Source organism: Poecilia reticulata, chromosome 10 (genome assembly GCF_904066995.2).
Source record: "Poecilia reticulata chromosome 10, P_reticulata-male-v2, whole genome shotgun sequence".
Taxonomy (NCBI): domain Eukaryota; kingdom Metazoa; phylum Chordata; class Actinopteri; order Cyprinodontiformes; family Poeciliidae; genus Poecilia; species Poecilia reticulata.
The window spans coordinates 14,578,561-14,602,601 of record NC_088839.1 but is presented as its reverse complement, the minus strand read 5'-3'; the positions used below and the strand labels follow the sequence as shown (position 1 = coordinate 14,602,601).

At 41.2% G+C, this 24,041-nt stretch overlaps 1 protein-coding gene and 3 long non-coding RNA genes across 4 annotated transcripts in view; 1 reads left to right on the top strand and 3 right to left on the bottom strand.

The window, feature by feature from the left end:
• The window catches only part of nexmifb (neurite extension and migration factor b), an 88,966-nt gene extending 82,816 nt beyond the window's left edge, over window positions 1–6,150 (bottom strand). The window contains exon 1 of the mRNA XM_008420071.3: window positions 5,566–6,150. The gene's annotated coding sequence lies outside the window, so the exon portion shown is untranslated. The remainder of the gene's footprint in view (window positions 1–5,565) is intronic.
• On the top strand, window positions 1,441–7,422 carry LOC145553093 (uncharacterized). The gene is made up of 2 exons (XR_014089288.1): window positions 1,441–5,349; window positions 6,106–7,422. It is a non-coding gene; the product is annotated as an uncharacterized LOC145553093 (long non-coding RNA).
• Window positions 7,423–15,101: 7,679 nt separating this feature from the next.
• LOC145553142 (uncharacterized) lies at window positions 15,102–18,278 on the bottom strand. Its single transcript, XR_014089379.1, has 2 exons — window positions 15,609–18,278; window positions 15,102–15,503 (listed from the first exon to the last, which is right to left on the bottom strand). It is a non-coding gene; the product is annotated as an uncharacterized LOC145553142 (long non-coding RNA).
• Window positions 18,279–22,084: 3,806 nt separating this feature from the next.
• LOC145553155 (uncharacterized) lies at window positions 22,085–22,659 on the bottom strand. The gene is made up of 2 exons (XR_014089401.1): window positions 22,330–22,659; window positions 22,085–22,224 (listed from the first exon to the last, which is right to left on the bottom strand). It is a non-coding gene; the product is annotated as an uncharacterized LOC145553155 (long non-coding RNA).
• Window positions 22,660–24,041: the final 1,382 nt, after the last annotated feature.

Below are 24,041 nucleotides of genomic sequence, written 5' to 3'. Positions count from 1 at the left end.
AAAAAGAAAACATGTTCGAATTAAACGTGGGGCATTGCGGACAAGGGGAATCTATTAGCGCTATTATATAATGAAAACCCGAGCTGTTATTGCCACTATGTGTGCCATTAAAGGGGGAACAATACATATGAACGCACTGTGTGAAACCAATTAAAATACAGCCCTGTCATATAGCTTCCTCGCTTTCTGAGTCATGTTGCGACTACGCCGCTATCGCACCACTCGCACCAGAGCATCTGCGACCATCGCATTAGGTCTGTACCTCTTTGGGCTCTTCCGCCTTTCCCAGCCTATATGTTTCAGTAATCCCGTATTTAAAGGAGGGCCCGAGAGAGGGCGAGCAGGAGTGGGGAAATCTCGCATTATCTATCCATCTGCAATATAAGGGGCCTAATGTGGAACCAGGAAATGAGCTATGAATGTCGAGGCTGCCCGCTCATGCTCCCAGAGGCCACCAGCCTGCATATTGAGATGGAGTAGACACTGTAGAAAGTGGTTAAAAAGACCCCACTTTAATTGGACTTTTATTTGTTAATGGCTGGGATCCTGATGCATTGCTTTAATTATCCCAGCAGAACTAATTTATGAGCACGGCGCAGGAACGAGGCTGGACCTTGGGTTGAAATAGCATCCAAATCGTCCCCGTCTCTTCTTTTGGAGAACCTCCGATCCTCAAAGCGCTTTTGCTCCTGCCTTCCACGGGAATCTCTCTGATTCGACTTGTGAGGCGTGTTACGGCGGAAACCCTCTCATCTAGCTGCTACGATAAATTAAATAGCTAAAAAAAAAATAAAAAGAAAGGAAGTCACCTCTTTATTTTTACAGGAGGTAGATCCTAATCCGAGTAAGTCCATGTTTGTTTTGGCATCAGAGATGATGGGTTGAAATACAACTACGGAAGTGCCTTCTGAACTGCTCTGTCTCTCCTGATCAATCAGTACAACTATTATTGCACTGATGGATCTCTAATTTACTACATCACTCTTAAGGATTTCCTCTACGCACATATTTACTAAAAGGGGGCTTTTTATTTTTTAAATAGATTAACATAGTTTGCCTTTCAGCTACAGATGCATTTTTCTGCCTCTCTCCAACCATCGGATGCTTTTGTTTACATCACCTCCATACTCTTTGAACCTCTGCACAGTTGGTCACATTAAAACCCCAGAGAGCTGAAGAAAATTGAGGTTGATTGTAATCTATGCTGGCATCACAGTGTTCAATAATGTTGCAATGTGGTAATTGAGTTTATTTATACTGGGATTAAATTACGCACAGGTGGACTAGATTTACTAATTAGTTTCTATTAAAGGGAGTTGGCTGATCCATGCTTTATTTAGCGGTATGAAAGTAAATGGGGGTGAATATATATATATATATATATATATATATATATATATATATATATATATATATATATATATATATATATGCATGCCGCAAGTTTTCAGCTTAGTATTTGTAAAAACTATTTTTAGAAATGCAATCCTTTTCCTTCCATAATTATGCACTACTTTGGGTTGGCCTATCGCATAAAATCCAATGAGACACATAGACGTTGGCGGGTGCGCCGAGATAAAATGCAACAAAGTTCAACGGGTATGAATGTCGATGCCAGGCGTTGTATGTGCAAACATCTTCCTGGAACCCTTCCCCTGCAGAGCAGACAGCAGAGAGCTCAGCAGCACCTCTGTCCCTCAGGACATGCAGCAGCTCCCTCCTCCCCGTCACGAAAAGCAATCAGAGCCCAGCCTTCTCCCCTGGACTTACCTCTGCCTTTAATTACAGAACTCGGCAGCAGCAGCAGTAGCACAGAGAAAGGCAGCCGCCGCTAGGCTGCAGCTAGCATCTCGCAGCCTAAACAAGAGGCCACCATCCACACGGCAGTCCTCTGCATGCAGCATAAACTGACATAAACTGTGCGCCGATACGATTCAGCCGGTCCTGATGGGCCCAGCATGCCTCTGCCAGGACCGAGACGGAGCTAAGGTGCTTGAAGTGATATAGCGAGCCGAGCAAAGTGTGGCAGACCAGTCATAAAGCACAGCAGGGCTCCACGCGGCCGAGGGAAGCCCTTTCTGTATGCTTAATGAGATGTTGTCACCTGGTAAAAAAAAGTCTGAACCTGGAGCTTCCATATGATACTGCAGGGGATCTTTTCCCCACAGAGGGAAGCGGAAATACAGTGTGTAAAATATTAATCAAAAGCAAGATCCTGCCTTATGAATATTAAGCTGGCCTGTGAGTGAAAGCACGGCTGATGAGGATCAGCTCAGAATGATTGAAGCTCTCTTCGAGATCAGAGATGTGCTGTTAGCGGTAGCCACAGAGCACACATGGGCAGGGGGGAGATAAGGGTCTGTGTACACAGGCTGCTGGTTTTTATTGCTGCAACACAACAACTCCAACAGCATTTTAAGCACATTCCCCTCACCAAAAAAAAAAAGAAGAAAATAAGTCTATGGTTGCTGTCCTTGCTACAGGGGAACAAAGCCAGGATGGCTTAATGTGTCATTGGGCTTAATTTCTCACCCAATAGCGCAGAACAGAAAATAGTACTTTAGTGAAAGGAATCAGGCTTGAAGAGTAAACTGTCTCAGAGGCACATAACGTACCGAGATGCATATGTTTGGATGGAGATGGTCGCTCCTAAATCCATGATCTCAAAACAAAGCTGGAGCAAGGAGGAGCTCTTCCCTCCACTCATCACACCGCCTCAGGCACTGTGGTCCACTGTGCCGTCACACATGATAACAACACCACACATGAACGTGTCAACTCAATTTGTCCCCCTTATAGGCTTTCTTTGACTCAATCAATGCATGGCCTTCCATCTGGTTTCCACTGCTGTCTTCACATTAGGGAAGGAAAGGGCAGTGGCATTATCCCCTCCTGAACCCCCTGCAGTTTGAAATTATTATGTAGAGATGCACTGGAATTGGACAATTTTCAGCTTGATCTGCCCTGACCGGTGACTGGCAGGTCAGAAGCTCAAATATCTGATCTCATTTCAGTCAGTGAACGCGCCATAAGCCCTGCTGGGCTGCTCTGATAACAACACAGTTCGGATGGTTTTATTGAGTGAGGAAGACTCAAAGTTTGGCATTTCCAGCATCGGCGAGGTGTTTGAAATGAAGTCAGAGGAAGGACAGAGATGTAAGAAGTTATTTAAAATGTATTTCCTAAGACATGTAAAGGCATGTATGTGGTTCATGGCTTTCAGCAAATAACAGGAAGGATGACAGGAGTACCTAACGTACCTTTTGAGTTCTCAACCTCTGACTGCTATGACATGCTGGACTGAGAGTTAAAGTAAGGATCTATATTTTCTGGGGAATACATATATAGATTATAATTTTATTAATGCTTGTAGAACAAACTTTCCTAGCTGTGCTAACTGCTAATATAAGATGCTGAGGACTGGTTACAATAAAGCCTCCAAATCCTTACATGTACACAGTCTTAAAATAGTGCCCACTCATATCAAAAAGAGAGAAAATAATAATAATTATGCAATTCTTAAATCGTTGTGTTATATATTATGTTATAGCTTTTGAAGTGAAACCAGAATCCACTAAAATTGTTATCGTCACAAAGTTCTCAAAGACCAAAAATTGAATATCGACTCAAAATGCTAATGAGAGCAGCTCTCGTTATGAAAAGTCAACATCTTACTTGCAGTAGATCCGACTGTTTGGCTAAAGCTGAACGCTAATGGCTAATTGGGAAGCAATCAACACCCAGTCAACTTCTACCGTCCTAAAGCATGCCAAAATATCTCAAAAACCTCATTGCAGTTTGTGCAAAAAAGCTATTTATGTACCACTGAACTATCAGCACCTTTGGAATAGGCAGTTTTTAAAAAATATATTTTTTACAAAAAAAAAGCTCTTACTAATTACACAAAAAATTAAAGGTGATTTGCTCCCCCGGTAATCTTCCTCTGTCTGTGAAAACATGTGCTAAAAAGATACACGTTCATTTTTATAGTTAGAGTAGCACTGTTATAAAAGTAAAGCACTGTAGCAAGCAAAAATATAGCATTTAAATTGACAAAATTCTAGAGATTTTTTACATTGCATCATTTTTTTTTTGTTGTTGTTTTTAATTTGACTCTGACAGAAACACTTTTAATGTTTGTTCTGATTATGTGTTTCACACAGGAAGACCATTAGTGGTGCACTTCCTCCAATCTCAAAAATCCTTTCATCAGTTCCTTTGTAAGCTGTTAATAATAGCCAATACAGATTTGCTGCAAAAACTAAATTGTTTTAAGGTGATAGAAGTCTGCTTCTCATTAGCCATTAGCTTTAACCTCAAGGACAAATTAATCTGGATATATTCTAACTAAAAGGTGCCGTGAGCATCATCTACTCTACTGCAGATACAGTTTTTAATTGCTTGTTACCTTTCAACAAAAGCTTACAAAAAAATCCTGAACTATCCTTTTAATCATGTAGCCACAGTGGAACAAAAAAGCTTGCACTATAACTTGAAAGTTATGAAGAGGATATATAAAAAAACAAAACAAAAGTTACATCAATCCTAGTCAGTAACCCACAGTTAAAGTTCTGATTTAAAATTTGTATTTGCCAAATAAAAATCACCCAGACATTTATTTCTGTACTTGCGAGATGTGATGCAACTAAAATCGTCTTTAGTGCAAAGTTACACCTCCACAGAGCCATGCAGACAGGCTGTTACTGAGGTCTGCGGCTCATTATTTTTTAGAATGCTGCTGGCTGTGTTCCTGACTGGGACTTCCAGTAAACATCTGTCATGAAGCCTCCTTAAAGGGGAGCAGACACACTAAGCTACTGATCCAGTGACCCCACAGTGCAGGCATTCACACATGCCCTGCTGCACCTGTGTGAGCTCTGCCATGCTTACATTAAGGCCAGCGCTCCTATTTAAAAAAATATATAATTTTTTTTTTTTTAAACAAAGAAATACGCTGTTTATTAATTGATCAATTGGAGGAGCCTGTCTGTAAGATGTGTTACCCTATTAGGTCCCAGTACCCCATTTATGAATCATTTATTAGTGTGGAATCTGGAATTATCCATTCCGTAATTCATACTGGGGCAGCAACGCTCGGGATGCATAACGTTGATTCAAAATGACGTCCACAGGCCACTGTTTGTCTCCAAAACATGCACACGGAGCATCATACCTGCCTCACATTTAAACGGCCACACGTGGCATCCGTATTTATGCTGGATTTCCGAACCCACCGAGAATAGGTGGGGGCTTGAGCTTTAGGTAAGCGGGGGTATTTTTCGCAGGGAATGGCTAATCGATGGAGCAGAGACGGATGAATGTAGGCTCACGGCAGCTGTCCCAAAAGAGGTAGGGCTGCTTACTCTACACCCCATGCATGGCGTTCTCCCCCGTCACAGCAGCAAATATGCCCCATCAAAGCAAAAAAAATAAATAAATCTCGGGGATATAAATCGGTTTTGTGTGAACCGAGTTTTGTCATGTGCATACCTAATAGAGCTCGCTCCCCCGTTCAGCCACACAGTGCATGTTGAATAGCAGCATAAAAACCGTTTGCGTGCCTACCTCCGGAGTGGCTGTGCGTTTTTCCTCCCCGTTTCCGCGGTTTTGTTTTTTTTTTCCTCCCCCGTCGCAATGGGATCCTTCTCGGGCGCTCTGGACAGTATCAGAAGATGCGTCTTTCCCCGAAATGCAAACACTTCCCCTGCATATCCCCCCCCTCCACCACCTCCACCAGCAGCAGCAGCAGCAGCAGCCCGGGCCTCCAGTAATAGCAGGTGGACGCGCCTCTCAGTGATGGAGACAGTGCGGCTCTCCTCTCCGCCGCCGCTCCATTATGCTCAGCCACTGAAGGATTCGTATTCCAGGAAATGCGCTACGGAGCCGCCAGCATGTCCCGACGTCGCCTCTTTTCTCGGGACAAGCAAAGCGGCCGTCGGCTCTGAAACTCCTGCTTCGCGGCGCCCCCTCCCCTCGCGTCTGTTCTTCTCTTCACTGAAAGCTCGCTGTTGCCATTGTCACGCCGTGTTTTCCTTCCTTTTTCACATTTTTTTTTCTGCTTTTTCTTTTTTATGTTTTTTTTCTTTTTTTCTTCTTCTTTTGCAGCTGGACCTCTCCCCCTCCTTTGCGACGCGCAGTCTCGTAGGCGCGCACTGTGCTGACTCTCCACCCCTCCTCCTCCTGTGGTTCTTCTTTGCCCGACCTATGAGCGCGCACAGCCAGCCGACGCAGGGCCACGCACTGCTTTGACGGACGCGCTGAACAAATCAGGTAGCCCACTCCAAACAGGACTGTATCATAACAGGGCAACTGCAATGACATGAATAATGAATAGGCTACTCGTGTTTGCCAGTGCTGGGTGATGGGGCCGCTCACTTACAATGCGAACCGAATTGGACGCAGTACAGGCGCATGTCGGTGAATTAGGAAATAATCGAAAAGTTGGGTTTATTTCGGTAATTGTATTCAAAAGGTGAACGTCACGTGCTGCGTAGATTTATTACACACAGGATGACATTTTCCCCCTTTTAATTCTGGTTATCTTAGCTGTAAAAGGGAATAAAGACCCAGAATTTAGGACCAAAAAAAAAAAAACATTTTTGACATAGCAATGTTTTGGTATGACCTAAACAATTATGGGAAAGCCTGGTGCTTGACATTTGTCCAACAGACAGTCGTAAATCTCAAAAGGTCATTGCTAAAGAAGCTGGCTGTGCTGCATCTATCCACATTTATGGAAGATTGAGTGGAAGGAAAACGTGTGGTAGAAAAAGGTGCACATGCCACAGTCATAACCGGAGTCTTGAGAGAAGAGCTGCTCTGAGGCATAAAGCTAACCTGCTGCTCGTGACCTACAGGCCGACAAGACTCTGACATGTTCTTCATAGGTTGTCACCTAAAAAATATCAATATTTAAAATTGTAATTTACTAAACAAAACAAAAAAGAAGAGATTTTATAATACTGCTGTTAGTTTATGAATCACTGAATGGCTTAGCACAAGACATAAAATATCTGCTGTGTTTGCATCAACCTCCCATACCTCTCAGGTCTTCTGGTTCTGCTCTGCGTCCTCAGAACCAGAACCAAACATGGAGAAGCAGCATTCAGCTTCTATGCACCTCAAATCTGGAACAAATATCCAGAAAACTGTAAAACAGCTGAAACACTGAGCTCCTGTAAAACAAGGCTAAAACCCCCACCTGTTTAGAGCTGCCTTTGATTAATAATAAATGAAACATCGACCAACATAGTTGATGTGTATTGTTTATTTTGATGATGGCGCACATCAAAATGTAATGTTTGTTAATGGTTTTCTCAACTGTATGTTGTTTTTTTATGACTGTATTTTTGTGTTTTTGTGATGTAAAGCCTTGTTGCTGAAATGTGCTATATAGAAGATAAACTTGATTGATTGATTGATTGATTGATTGATTGATGTGTCATTTCCTCATCAAAAACATATATGGACTGTTGCTTTGATTCTTTTACTTGAGAAGAGAGTTACTTTTCACTGTCAGTGAAAAGTAAAAGAAGAATACCAAACATATAAAAATAAAATGAGACATGGCAACCACACTATCTTTACTTTATATATTTAAAGCTTTTTGGACAGGTAAAGAGAGAGCAGGTACAGCGATCCACTGAGACGTTGAGGTGTAGCGGTACAGACTGCTGAACCTGCTGAAGGTAAACTGAAACAAAGCCAGACTTCCTGCTAGCTTAGGAACAATTGTTAATGTTCTGCAGGCTAATTTTGTAGCGTCATCATATAATGTTGGGTCAACTTGGCACTCTGTCTCCATTCTACAACAATAACATGTTGCATAATGATGCTTCATTATAAAAGAGCCGCCAAAGAATTGACGCAGAATGGAAACCATTTCCTGTGGTCTCGCTGTATGATTGAGATGTAATGGCTTCCAGTGAAACCAAGACAAAATAAGTCATTTTGCTGCAGCTCTGTCACACAATAGCTCCGATGGCATGCGCAATATTCAAATTTAATATCAAACTTGATATAAACATATTCATAGCCATATATTTACCTGCCTCGTCTATCTATAACTCCCTGTATTATCTACAAACACAATTAAGTTGCTCACTGGAAAAAGAAAATTGATTATACAAGTCTTTTACGCTTTCTTTGTTAGGTACAGGACGTGTGCTAATGATTTCCATAGAGACACCATGGAAACGGAGATCAAATCCACATTTCTTAAAATATCACTTCAGTCTCTGTCATCAATACAGATGTTTCAAGAGAAAATCAAATTAGATTGGAGCTTTTTGACTTAGTGTAATGCTTTAACAGGCAGTTTCTTTAAGTCTGTCATAAATTTGACAGAATCTCCAAATGTACGTCTCATCTCTACAAATAATCAGTGTGTAAAAAGTAAAAGCTCTAATTACACATCTGAAGGATTTTGAATCGTAAAATCTATTTAAATGGTTGATGTCATTTTTGAACTTTTTTTTTTTTTCATCTTTACATCAAGTGTTATCTGCAGCTCGCTTAAAATGCTAAAAATCTGAAGTGGTTTATGGATACAAGTCACCTTTGTTTTTTGTTTTTTTACTTGTGTGAAAATTGATTGTAACAATGTACTAATTCAGCTTTAATGGTTAAAAGAAAAGCTAATTTAAAACCTTAAATTCAACAGTGGAAAAAAATAGTAGCAGGGGGTCCCCGAGCTAAATGACTAGTTTATTTAAGGGCAAATATGTGTTTATTAAGCAATATCTATATAAAATAGTCCTTTTTAAACCCATTTTATGATCTGAAATACTTGACAGCCACAAACTAAATAGTAAAACAAAACTATAATGAGGCAAATGCTGTACTAGTCAGAGTGATTTCAGATGTTAAACATAAATGATATATTTTGAGAATTTGTCTTTTTTTAACAGAATTTAAAATGATTTGGAGCAACTGGATTTTATTTGCACTGATTGACTTCATTTTTGACAACACTAAGCATTGATTGACCAAATGTGTATTTGGTCAATGAAATCAGAAAACACTCCACTGGTTATAAGTCACATGGTTGGAACACAAGTCATGAAAGGACTAAAATACCTACAGAGAGACTATTGACCAATAACTTTTAGAACTGAACAATAGATTAAGAATCAAGTCCAAACATTCATTGATTTCTAATTTTTAAAAAAAGAAATTATTTCAATGACTCGTTTCCTCATCAAAATATAGTTTTCAGCTTCACTTCTTTGTTTCAAGTTGCTTGAGCATACTTCAGCAAGATTGTTGTTCTTTGTTTAGTCTTAAACATTTTTGGTGCAAACTAATCTTAATTATTTTAAAGCCAATTTGGACTAATTTACAAATTCCTCAAAATAAACCTGGCTTCTGAAAATATTCACAGTTCATGCTGAAACTGTGACTTTGTTGTTTAATTTTTATTGGTTGTTGTATTTTATACTTTTACTATTTGTATGGTATTTTTAGTTTTCGTTCATTGTTTTAGTAGTATAGTTGAGTGTTACTTAGTGAGTTTACTGATTAAGTACTTTTAACAGGAAGGTTGAATTATTTTTGTTAAACTTGGATAGTGGAGAGAAGTCGTCAGCGTTTTTTCTACTTATATGAAAAGCTACGTTGTTTGAGAACGTTGGTGCTGAACTTCAAATTTTCTCCTATTGTATTTATAAAACCTGAGCAGTCAGCTGTTCATAAGCAATAACAAAATCTGATGACCATTTGGTTCACATTTCCTGATAATCAGGTCATTTTGATCTAATTTACTAATTAAGTTATTAATTGCCTTTGCTGAATTGTTTACTTTTGCACATTATAAAAACAGACTAAAGGCAAATGAATAAATGCTTTTCAGAAAAACAATTGTCCTTCTCTCTTTAATCCAAAGTGTCTACAGTTAAACCTTAAGGGTCAATATATGAAACTAGACTTGACCAGGCTGTTTTTTTATTACTATTAATGTGAAGTGCAGTTTGTAGTTTAGCTGTAAAGAAATGTAAAAGTAATTGATACAATAATAATGTTTCATAGGAAAACCATGAAATGGGGGGACATTTTAGCAGTCCTGTGTCTGATGGACTGCTTCACTGACACAGAGCACAGCCGTGTGAAACAGCTGGAAACTCCTCAGGTTTAAACTCCTTTTCTCTCACATGGAGATATTTAACTACGCTGTTCATGTGTCTTTGTCTTACTTCTCAAACATCTCAATCTTTTTCTTGTATTTTTGTTTCGGTGCTGAACCACTGAGTAAAGTTTGTTGCCATAAATAAAAAGTTGGTTTTCAACAAAATTCATGGTTGTCTTGTTTTTTGGAGGGGATTTTGAAGCAACATAAAAAAAAACCCATCTTCAAGCTGTCTCACTTTGTTTCTTGTTTTTAAAGAAAATAAAGCCAGACAACAGTGGTATTTTAACAACCTCGTCATACATAATTTAGTAAAAGTATTTTTTTTTAATCATTATTTTCTCTAGATCAGATCTGGAGAAGCGGTACGTTCTTAGTCTTAGTGCATCCAAAGAAAGTAACTCCAACAGAGACGCCCGCCGCTGTAACACGGTGAGAGCAGAATGTTAAATGCTGAAATTTCAGCCTTTGACGCTCACCAGGTCTGACAGGTGGTGTGAAATCTCCAATAAGATTATGACACTTTTAACCTGCACGAATCCATCCTTTTATTAACAGCTCTCTGCCTGAGCAAAGAAGCCTAAAAGGGGCCATTTGGTCAAATTTGCCAGCAGTGAATGGAATAGTCTGAGCTTATTTCAAATAGTCCACCTGAAGCCTACATGTTCCCAGAGTGGCTGAGTCTGGAGTCCCATGAATCATAATGATTCATGAGAATCGACTGAAAAGTCTTAAAGGACTTGAATGACTGGGCATAACAAAAGGGAGCACATGTTGCAGGTAACTGGTTTCGCCTTACTGATTCACTCTGAAAATGAATTTTGATTCGGTCTTTAAAAAACAAGACATTAAAAAAAAGTAGATTTATGCAATTCTTAGGTTACTGTGGCATTTAGTAAACAGACATAATTTTAAATGATCTAAAGTAATAGAAGTTTTGTCTGATTTAATTTCAGACGGTGAGAAAAAAAATGTATTTGTGAATATTCAGGAATAATTAACACAGTTGCTCTGCTCTTGTGTAGAGGGGTAAAAAAATAACCTTATTTGAATGATTCCTCATCATAAATAAAGATAAGAGATAAAGTTACCAGAGATAAACATGGTAAATGCTGCTGTAATGCCAGTGAAGATAGATTAAATAAATTCAATAAAGGCTAATTTGTTATTGAAAATGTCTCATTTTCGGCCAGCAGTTCTTGTTTTGTGTAAATGGGATTAAACTCTCCTTTTACAGAAACAAACTTCTTGAATCTAAATCTGTCAGGGCTATGAATATGTTTTTAATATTGCACAGTTATTTACATGTCTGTAGACAGTCTGTCAAGTTAAGGGTCCAAAACGTAAGGACGCTGCGTAAAAGGAAGGTGGTGGTAGCATCATGTTGGGGTTTGTTTTGGTGCCAGCAGTACTGGTTCATATTACCAAGTTGATCAAATGAAGACGGACGTAACTCTCAAAAAAATACAAAATAAACATTAAAACTGTTTTTTTGAAGAGGATAACCTCAGGCTATGGTTAAAAGTCAGATTGGAGCTAATATTATTTAATACAATTAAACAAATTAATTTAACATAAATATTAATTGAAGTGCTTACATACAGGGCACTTCCAATTACTTACATGTATTTTACCTGGTATCCATAATTTATGACTGTGTATGTGAGAAAATATACAATCAATACAAGCTTGTACACTCCCCCACCCCCAGAAAACTTTAGTTGTACTTCATGTTGCATGCATTATCACTCCACCTAATTGAAATGCTCATAAAACAAGGAACGTTATTATGAGACTCATGCACGTGATGAGTTCATGTGAAGCTCTTTGAGACGTTTTTTAATCGCTGGAGTCTGGTGGTGAATGTCTCACCTCATGAGGTTTCTGCTTGATATTAAACTCAGAGCAAACAGGAGGAGTTTTCTCTCAGCCACAGCATAGATAATCGAACAAACTCTGCACACAGTGAATCACTCTGCAAGCTTATTTCTGAATGGCTGCAGCCTTATTGAGTGGTAACGCATGCATGTGCTCAGGGACATCTGCAAAGAAAAAAAATGAAAAAATGAAAACAGTTTGTCGCTGCATCAATAAAGAGGCAGAACTCTGAAACGCTGGAAAAATCTTATGTGAAAACAACCCATCAGTTGTTTACTTGGATGAGGACTGAATTTTATTTTATTTTTTTAAGTTTTACAATTTCACATCCTGTATGTGGATGTAAGAATTATTCCAGAAATATAATATGCTGAATCTTTCAGACAATCTTTCAGTTTGCCAGCAGGTTTAATATTCAGCATCTGCAATTGTACAAAACTTCATTATTGCACATAATATGAGTTGCATGTGAAGACACTGTTGATGTTAAACTACGTAGTAGATATTGGTGAAAGACGCTGCCATGCAGAAAACTTTAGTTTAAGCGTTAAGACTCTTGTGAGCACTACATTTTCTTCTGTTACCGTTTCCACTAATTTAGTGTTTCCTGCTTTATTATTACCACAGTGGGTTCTCCTGGCCCCTTGTGTTTAGGGCACAATTTAAACACTTTTTGTTTTTTACCAGATCCTCGTTCCATTTTCTCAAGCTGCCCTGGAGAAATGGCTCATATCAAAAAGCACCTCTGCTCTCAATCGTGTGGTGTAGACGCTGCTCATGCAGAGCCAGGATCAGCTGGAGAATTCATCCTGTTAAAAGAGAGTTGTTCCTTTCTACTGTCACCGTGTTCTTTTCAGGGTAAGGTGATGGACTGGTATTCTTTCACAAAATGAACATATGATCCGCTGAATACATCTGCATCACTAGGATTCAATCCTGTATCTCGTAACATGGTTCAATCTAACTAGAAGGAGTTGGATTTATATGAATTAATTTTATTTGATTTATTTTCAGATGAATTTGGTTGTTTTTCCTGGTATAGATGACTTTTTTTCTGAATTAGAGATCATTAAGTGCAACTTTTTGACCAGTAAAGATCATTTATTTATGAAAAACATTTAACAAATACACATGAAGGCGTTATTGTGAAGAAAGCGATGATGATCTCATCTAAGAACAAACCCCAGAGATGCTTTAGATACAGTGAATATTGAAACAACTCCTGGAGGAACGTCTGACAGCAGCTGCAGACGTTTTCACAGAGATGATTTTCTCTGATTTACACCCAGGAGAATCACATTAGAAATTTTCCACAAATCCAGCCTCTAATTCAATGACAATCAGCTAAGGGACCTCCTTGAGTCAGGTTTTGATGGACTCATTTTCTGTTGAATTACCTTCCTACGTCTTCCATCGCATAATCTGTAGTCATAGGGGGTGTTTAACGGTGTAAATGACACTAGTTTGTTTAGATTTTCATTTGCTTAAATGTTGTCCAGCTCTAAGGTGATGGGATTGTTCCTGACAAAACATATTGCCAGCAATAAGCACCAAAAATAAGTAAAAATGTCTTTTAGTTAAAGAGCTACATTGGATTTTCATATTGATTTAACCAGACCCAGTTTCTTTGTCCTCCCGGCCACTATGAAGGAAACAATGAACCAGCCAGACACAAACCACTGAAGATTTTACAGAACATGCACAGACCACCACCAGCGGTCAAAGAGTTTTGGCCGAGGACACAACGGCAAAGTGACTGAGACGGACACAGTGGGGGTTGAAACTGGCAACCCGCCGGTTACCGGACCAATCCCTTACACCCAAGGCCCCGCTGCCATCCCAAACCAGGACAAATCAAGTTCTCCTCCACCAAACTTACTCATCTGTTACCTTTTTGAAGCATAACTTTATCCAAAACATCTTTGCATGCTGAGCCATTGCAGATCCACACACTACTGTATGATGATGATCACTGCAACAAAATGTACACTTGCAAATGTAGTCGTGTGGCTTCCAAGCATCTTAATTGTCCAGATGAATGAACAAAAATTGTCCAGCTGAATGAACAAACTTCCTTTAATACACCAAGTATATTTCCTGAGTGAAATGTTAAAGCTGGTGGAGTAAATAGTGTCCTAGAAAAGAGTTCACAGTTTTATATTGCATTATAGTTACTTTAAGAAATGGTATAGCCTAGTTTTATGGGAAACAAATAGAAAACAGTGAACTAGTTCATCACCGTTTAAAAAAAAACACAGCAAAACTGCTGCTATTATTGCTAAATTTGTGTAAACCTCTGACCTGAACTGTAAACTATGTAACCATTTTTTTTTCTTCCAACAAAAGAGACAACTACATGGTTAATTGCTCTAGAAAAAGAAAAAAAAACACATTCTGCTTGTGAGGATAAAACAAATTCACAAAATCTGCAGCGGGTTTGCAGTTTGCCGACGCTTGACCCGGACCATGCAGACTCTGCTCGGGGGTTTCATCATCTGCAGCAGCAAAGTGAGTGCAGTGATGTTAAATACCACCCTCTCTGTGTTTATTGACTTTTAACAAAGGGGGAGGATCGGCTGTATCCGTGTGCGAGTGCACGCCCGTGTGAATATTCATTCTGGATTTGACCAGGAGCGCTGATATAGTACACAGGGATTACGCACATAAATTTACACTCCCACACAAAACGGTGGAAATAACTACATCTTCTCCGAGGCTGCGATGCATATTTATCAAGGCGTAGACGCCCTTGGCCACATGCTCGCTGGATTGTGGTGGGATGGGTGAGTGAGCTGACTGCCTGGTGCAGAGGGATCGCCCTGCAATCTCAACCTGCCCTCCCTCCGCTATTGTGATGAAGGAAAACGCCAGGACTTCAGCAACAGGCTGAGGAGGGGGGAGAAAAGGGGGGTCAGCAGGGATTTGTCGTGTGTGGCTGAATCCTTCTCATCACCTGTGCACTCTTAACAGGCGTCTTGGGAGCAGAGATGCAGCTCTTTGGGCATGTTTGGAGGATCTACATATTAAAACCCGGCTCTGAATCACCAGGCTGGATATTATTGTAGCCCGGGAAATACTTAGCCTCACAGGACACAATAACTGGGGTTCTTAATGTGCAGTATATTTTATTATCAGTTGGAACAGACTGAACAAAGCTGTCTTGTTCCTTACTGTTGTTCAAAAATCAGAACATAGATGCACCAAAACATTTGGTAAATATTCATGAAATGTGAAATGTGGCAGATCTCAAAAGAAAATACAATATGTAAAAGAAAAGAAATAAAAATACGGCAGTGGCCTCTGGCTGCACAAACAAAATACAGAGAGCTGTATTACACCACACTGATTTAGAGCGCATGGAGTTGTGATATGACTTATTTTATCAACACTTACATTCGACAGTAATGTCTCAGTTCACTCTTAATGCTGGAGAACACCGATGATCGGACATCTTAATTCCACGTGCAGTAAATGGCCGCCCTGCACCGCACAGACAGGCTCCCTGAACCATTCGTTTCAGAAATACACCATCTTATTAAAATACTGACTGCTTATCACATAAATGAGAACATACTGACATATTTCAACAAGTGATGTATACATTTACCGATTTTCTGCTGAAACTATCACCTGCAGATAAATCACATACAGTTCCCGTCCAAGTTCATCACATAGCATAGCAACACCGGAAGAGAACAAAATGTATTTCCTGCCCCGTCTTGGGAAACAGTAATCACCTTGAAACACTGCTCTCTGGTGGTCAAAATGTGCAGCACTTGAGACCAACTACCTGATCATATTTAAATGTGAAAAACATACACATAGGAAATAAAATTGCATAACTGAAACAAAATCACTTAATAGCATTGCTACCGTAAGATACAAGAAAACCAACACTTTGAAACAGTACAATTATTTAACCAAAATTTACCACCTGGCTACATCCTCCCCTGCAACTAGTCAACGACCCCGGTGACTACTAAACCTCAACTAAACGAAAAGCTTCCTGCAACACTTTTTCAAACAGTGCTGTACCAAGACTTGTTAAAACCTGAGACACCACATCTGTGCTAACTGCTACAGCGTTGCAAGCTGATTTGGGCAAGTGAAATGGGTTTGAGTGTGACCCGGCTGTACTTCGCTTGCTTTTCCTAATCGCAGGAATGGCCGTTGAACCTTTGTTACACTCCACATCATTACTCAGATTGGTCTCTGACCTGATGCAGTCAGCACCAGGGAAGTTAGTGAATCCAAAATCAGGAATAGTCCCAAAGTCTGTGTCTCTAGCAGTCACGTCAGGAAAACTTGCATCAGGCCCATCTGGCACAATACCATCTGCATGTGCTGTTGACACTGGAAGATTGTCCATCTCGGACATATTCCATTCCTCTACAACCACAAAATCTGGTTCAGTTGCCACCAACTCTTCCCTCTCCACTGGCTGATCATTGATCTTAATAGCTGTTTCAGTCCTGAGTGTAGGAACTTGGGCTGAACAGGGTCGTAATTCTGACCTATGAACCTTCTTTGTAGGACCTCCTTCCAACGGTTCAACAGTGTGTGTGGTGTCTTTAATCTCCACTACCTTGTAAATAGTGGGACCCCAAGCATCCTGGATTTTGCGCCTCCCCAAAGATCTATGGCGAAGAAACACCAATTGCCCAATGTTGACTGGGGGACAATAGACCTTTTTGTTTTGAAAAGAAATCCGTTCTGCTGCTTTTTGCTCAGAGTACTCCCTTGCTCGTTTGTGGGCCTCTTTGAGTCTGTCTTGATGAATAGAGAGCCAGTTCTGGCTGCTTTCTGACACACACTCTCGGCCCAACAGTGCATCAACTGGAAGGCGGGGCTCAACACCAAACAAAAGATAATAGGGAGAATACCCAGTTGTTGAATGAGGGGTGACATTATAAGCGTAGACAAGCTCAGGTAGATATTCTGTCCACCTTCTCTTCTTTTCAGGTGGAAGCGTCCTCAGCAAATCATGAAGTGTCCTATTATATCTTTCACACTGAGCATTTCCTTGCGGTCGGTACGGAGTTGTCCTGCTCTTTTTTACACCATACAACTTGCAAAGTTCTGCTATGACCTCACTTTCAAAATTCCTCCCTTGATCTGAATGGAGTCTTTCTGGCACGCCATACTTCATGAACCATTCTCTAAGCAAAACCTTAGCTGTGGTGTCAGCTTTCTGGTCCTTAGTAGGAAAGGCTTGTGTGAACTTTGTGAACACATCGGTCACAATCAACACATTTTCTCGCCCATCTGATGCTGGCTCAAGGACTGTAAAGTCCACAGCAACGACCTCTAGCGGTCTGGATGCTAGAAAAGCTTGTACTGGGGCATGAATCTTGGGTTGTGGCATCTTAGACAAGACACATCTTTCACAGTTTTTAACCCAGTTCTCCACATCTTCATATAAACCTACCCAAAAACACCTCCCTCTGAGCAGGTTCACAGTGCGCTCAATCCCTTGGTGTCCCATTTTGTTATGGACACTCTCCAGTACCTGGTCTTTGAGACAAACAGGTAAAAGTAACTGCCAGATTAACCCAGAGGGTGCTTCTGGGACAACCCTGTACAACAACCTTCCTTCTTCTGAATAAAGCTCCACTGTTTTAGGAGTCGTTTCACCAGGCTGGATAGAGTTGTCCTTTCCTTGGGGCTAGGTTTCCTCCCACGATCCCAAAAAGCTCTGAAACCTGTGATAGTGGGGTCACTGCTCTGAAATGCTAATAATTCCTCCTTGGTGTAGGCTGGGAGTGTAGGAGTGTTACCTTGCCCTGCCACTGCTTCCGAACCTGACTCTACTGCCCGTATCTGTCTCACTTCATAGCATTCAAGCCCTTTAACCACCAGATCTGGCTCCAGAGCAGTCCCTCGTCTTATTAGGTTACAAACAGCAATACATCCATCCAAATCTGAATCCGGATCGGTTTCAGGCTCCCCTGCAAACTCCTGCCGTGAGAGGGCATCTGCAGCTGCATTACTGCTCCCAGGTCGATACTTTACTTCAAAATCGAAGACTGACAACTGTGCGACCCATCTCTGCTCTATTGCGCCCAACTTAGCAGTTTTAAGATGGCAAAGCGGATTGTTGTCAGTAAGCACAACAAACTTCGAACCAAGTAAATATCCCCTGAATTTCTCAGCAACAGCCCACTTTAAAGCTAGCAGTTCTAGCTTCATGCTGCTGTAGTTACGGTCATTCCTTTCAGCCTGGCGTAACCGGCGACTGGCATAGGCGATGACCCGTTTAGCATCATCCTGTTGCTGATATAAATAGCCCCTAGACCATGCTGACTAGCATCTGTTTCTAGTATAAAAGGCTGTGTGAAATCAGCGAAACCCAGAATAGGAGCGGAAGTAAGTTTTTTCTTTAACCTCTCAAAAGCTGAGCTACACTCCTGAGTCCACATCGCTTTGTAATGGTGGCCTGCCCACCCAGTTTTCTTTGCATTTAAACATTTGTTCACTAAGTCATGTAGTGGCCCTGCAGTCTGTGAGAAACCTTGGATAAACCTCCGGTAATAACTACAGAACCCTAGGAATGACTGGAGTTCCTTGACTGTGGATGGGACCTTCCAGTCTTTAACAGCCGACACCTTGGATGGATCTGTCCCAACTCCTTTAGCTGACACTTGATGCCCTAGGAACTTCACGGTGTCTTGAAGGAAGGCACACTTTTCAAGTTTCACCTTGAGGCCTGTCTCAGCTAATCGTCTCAATACAGTTTCAAGTCTCTCAAGATGTTCCTCAAATGTTTCAGAAAAAACTAAAATATCATCAAGATACACCAGTAATATCTGAAAGGTGAGGTCACTCATTGTAGCCTGCATAAGTCGCTGAAATGTTGCTGGCCCATTGCACACACCAAATGGCATCCTTACATACTCATATAGACCAAACGGGGTGGTGAATGCCGTTTTAGGTCTATCGCGTTCGTGCATGGCCACCTGGTGATACCCACTTGCCAAATCTATTGTGGAGAAATATTTGGCCCCTCTCAGTGCATCAAAGCTTTCATCTATTCTTGGGAGCGGGAAAGCATCGCGCCTGGTTTTGGAGTTGAGCTTCCTGTAGTCAACACATAACCTCAGACTACCATCAACTTTTCTAACTAACACAATTGGAGAAGCGTATGGACTGGAGCTCTCCTTGATAACCCCCTTCCTTAACAACTTGCCAATGTGTTCCCTCACTTCATTATATTGTGTGGGGGGAATCCGTCGGTAAGGCTGGGACACAGGTGTGTCATCTGTGAGGTGTATTTCATGTTGTACTTTGTCTGTGTAACCTAAGTCTTCATCTTCTGCTGTAAACACAAATGAGTATTTCCCCAACAGCAGAGCTAGCTGTGCTTCTTGTTCTGGAGTTCCACTAACCTTTAACTTATCGAGGATAGACTGGACATCTGTTGGTGGTTCAAGTTGTCTGCTAATGCTGACTTCATCTGTATCTGCTGAGATTCTCTGAAACTGAACTTTACACAACTGATCACTGTTTACAGAGTCAACTCCAGTCAAAAGTCCAAGTCTAGTCCTAGGTTTCAACCAGATGTCCTCATCAGACAAATTCACGACCTGGACAGGAAAAACATGTCTCTCAGATGTCACCAAGGTTGGCACCACTACCAAACCTCCAGGTAAAGGGGAATGGCCAGGTTCCAGTAGCATTAACGGACCTCTTTCACCGACAGTTCTAAGTCCCTTTGCTGTAACAGTAGCTACAGATGAGGCTGGCACATGAACTGCCTCTTTCCCAGCAATCCTGACAAATGAGGGCCTGTCTGATAACCTCACTGTCTGCACTCGATGAAAAGCCTCCCTCCAGTTACAGTCAAGTTTCCCATGCATTGTGGCTTCAAATTTGCCCTGTACTAGTTCCTGGCACTTTTTTATCACATTCATTCCAAGAAGACAAGACACAGAGGATGACTGTGCTGAATCTTTAACTACAAGAAATCCTCTTTCCGGAATGGTCAGACCCATAGCCTCAACTTCAAGCTCGACATAACCTATGTAAGGTATTTCTAGTCCATTAGCGGCTGTGATTTTTAACCATTCAAAAGTAGGATGAATGATGCTGTCTTTTGCTGACCAGTGCTTGTTGAAAAACCCCTCTGAAATGGTACTTACTTGACTGCCAGTGTCAAGAAGACATGAAACTTCCACACCCTGTAGTTTTATTTCAACTGTCTTACATTCGCCAACTGCCCTCTCTAAAACTTTATCTCTGTCCAAGGCTTCTGTTGTTGAGCCAGTTGTTTCCCCCGGATTGTTTGGCTCCTGACAACCGAGGGTTCTAGTTTCCCTGTCCCCAGGGGAAGCAGCACCCATCGAAACAACTTTGCTTTGTGGACATTTCCTGGCAATATGTCCAACCCCTTGACATTTAAAACAGATAGGCTGACCATCATGTGTAAATGCAGGCTGTGGTTTAACTCTCTGTTTGGGTTCTGGTGAAGTCAGATTCGTACGTTTACACAGTTCACTCACAGCAGTTGATAGGGCAGTCAATGCTTTCCCTAACTCAGCTAATTGCTCCCCCTGGTGAGAAACAGCCCGCTGTACTTCATCTAAAGCTGAAGGGGGGTCATGGTGTGTTGTTTTAGTCAGAGAACACTGGGTTTCGAATGCCCCTGACTGAACCATGTTGTTCCTTACTCCTTTAGCAGAATAGGATCTGTTATCCTCCATTTCCCAGAGGAGGGCTTCATTTCTCACATCTAGTAAACTAGAGTCTGGTCTCTCTCTCACCATTTTTCTTAGTTCACGTCTCAGAGGACATGCCTTAAACCTTCAATAAATTGATCCCGGAGAACTGTTTTCTCATCAGGCACAGCATTTGTGGACTGTTTTACTACAGAACTCAGTATCTGGGATAGTGCACGGGAGGAGTCACGGAGGTGTTGTCCATCAGCCTGTTTACGATTGTAAAACAACTGCAAAGTTGTGCAACACTGCGTCTTTCTCCAAAAGCATTTCGCAGAAAAGAGAAAATATCACTAGGTTCCACTGATCTACCCCCCATACACAACCTGACTTCCTCTAGTGCTGGTCCCCGTAGCAATGACAGTATGAAATCACACTGTTCCTCAGTTGTCTGTTCTCTGGTCCTTATGACCCTCTCAACCTCTTCAATAAATTCTTCAACAGATCTCCCATCCTTCTCCCACTCCCCACAAAAGAATTGGACCTGGCGTTCACGTGGGACATAAATGTATGAACGAGTGGGGGCCCGACTAGTGTGGTCTCTTTGAGCCCTAGTTTCATCATTTAGCCTGACAAGATCATCTCGCAACCTAGCGAGTTCTTGAAGTTGAGTTTGTATCTCATCAGCCGGAACCCTGCTTGGTCCTGCTGCTTCTAATGGACTCTGATTGGATGAATCACTACCGCTGAGACTGTCTTCAGCACTTTGAACGGTTGACATAATGTAACCAGTATGTTTGATTCAGTCCAGAAGTTAGTCCAACAGAAGATTCAACAAAGTTCTAAAAAAACAAGGATACTATAGGGAAAAGTCTGTGGTTCGAAACACCCTTAAATCCGGGTGGCTGGACCTCATCCAGATGAGTTTCGTTCCAAAGCAGCACCAGTCACGCTGTGAAACCAGCACCTCCACACGTCCTCTCCTGTGATGGTTGATCGCCGTAGTCTTCACCACTGCCGTATTTCTTAGTTAATTGTACATAAAATGCCACGGTGTAGTAGTAGGTTAAACAAATTAAATTCTTTTTTTTTTTTTTTTTTTTGCACACCCCACTCTGGTACCAAATTGTGTAGCCCGGGAAATACTTAGCCTCACAGGACACAATAACTGGGGTTCTTAATGTGCAGTATATTTTATTATCAGTTGGAACAGACTGAACAAAGCTGTCTTGTTCCTTACTGTTGTTCAAAAATCAGAACATAGATGCACCAAAACATTTGGTAAATATTCATGAAATGTGAAATGTGGCAGATCTCAAAAGAAAATACAATATGTAAAGAAAAGAAATAAAAATACGGCAGTGGCCTCTGGCTGCACAAACAAATACAGAGAGCTGTATTACACCACACTGATTTAGAGCGCATGGAGTTGTGATATGACTTATTTTATCAACACTTACATTCGACAGTAATGTCTCAGTTCACTCTTAATGCTGGAGAACACCGATGATCGGACATCTTAATTCCACGTGCAGTAAATGGCCGCCCTGCACCGCACAGACAGGCTCCCTGAACCATTCGTTTCAGAAATACACCATCTTATTAAAATACTGACTGCTTATCACATAAATGAGAACATACTGACATATTTCAACAAGTGATGTATACATTTACCGATTTTCTGCTGAAACTATCACCTGCAGATAAATCACATACAGTTCCCGTCCAAGTTCATCACATAGCATAGCAACACCGGAAGAGAACAAAATGTATTTCCTGCCCCGTCTTGGGAAACAGTAATCACCTTGAAACACTGCTCTCTGGTGGTCAAAATGTGCAGCACTTGAGACCAACTACCTGATCATATTTAAATGTGAAAAACATACACATAGGAAATAAAATTGCATAACTGAAACAAAATCACTTAATAGCATTGCTACCGTAAGATACAAGAAAACCAACACTTTGAAACAGTACAATTATTTAACCAAAATTTACCACCTGGCTACATTATGATGCAGACACACAGAGAAAGAACGAGAGAGAGAGAGAAAGAGTAGGTGCTGATATTACCCTATCAGCGAATCTGAAGCATGTTCTTTGAAACTTTCTCCTTCAGCAGAAGGTCGCAGTGCTTGCTGCAGTCCATATTAAGGACATTATTAAGAGGCCTTTGTGTGTCCGTCTTTCTTGGCGCTTGCCGACTGCTGAATGGTAAACAGCAGAATGGCTTCCTCATTACCTCCTGGAAACACGCAGACAAACGGCACCAATCGCAGAGCAGACACAAAACCGCCGAACGACAGATTTCTGTGACTCAGTTTTTTCCAACATAAATAGCGAGAAAGCAGACACCCTCCCTGTGTGGGCCCACCTCAGATTGCTTAGTAACTTCAGTGCTTGCGTGTTTTGTCCTTGACACACAGAAAGAGAAAGAGCAACGTGGGAAAAGATAAATAAATACAGCGCCCTGAGTAATAATATCCCGAGGCTCTTTCACACAACCATGGCACATCATAGTGAGCCATGTTCTCCGAATAATTAGTGGATAACCTGTTAGGGGCAGCAGCTGAGCGTTGCTGGGAGTCACTAATGAATAGTCTCATAATCGCTTCCTAGGTTAGATTAGAAGGACGCCATTAACATCAACTCATCTGCCTGGACATCTGACGCATGAAAGGAGGCCCATCCAGCCGCAATCACCCAGTTAGTTTCTTTTTAAGCGGGGCCTTTATCAAAGTCTACTTTCATCTATAATGCGCGACTTTCTCCGGAGGTGGCGGAGGGAGGCGGGCCTCGGTCTGTCACATTGGGTAGATTTTTTTTTTTTTTTTGTTATTTGTCGGCTTCAATTATAATCCGGTCGAAAGGCACCGCAGAAAGTGCGGTGCGGAGTCTCTGGTCCCGGAGGAGGGGCCAAAGAGTCGCAGGGGGCTCCTAGAGGAGCATCTGATGTCGCTGTGTCCGTCAGAAAACAAACGCAACCAGAGCGCGTTAGTGTCACTTGATCATTTCGGCTTCCGTGACAGATCTTGTCCACGGATCCACAGTAGGAGAAACATCAATGGGTTGTTAGACACAAAGTGGGGGAAAAAAAATGTTTCCTTAACTACTTTCATTGATGATACAGATCCATTTTATATTCTACTTCCTTTGATTAGTCATCAAAAGATATAATTTTCACGCGACGCCATTTCGGCGGGGTTTTGTAAAATAAAGCGGTACTTGTCAAGCTTAGTGGGCCATTCTCATTAGAGTGCAGAGTGTTGTTAAGTAGCGTTTGCCACCATACAGATTTAGATGCTTGCTTCACATTTCACTAGTTCCTTCCTTAAAAAAAAAAATTAAAAATGGCTGAACATCAGTCAAACGGAGGGAAACATCCA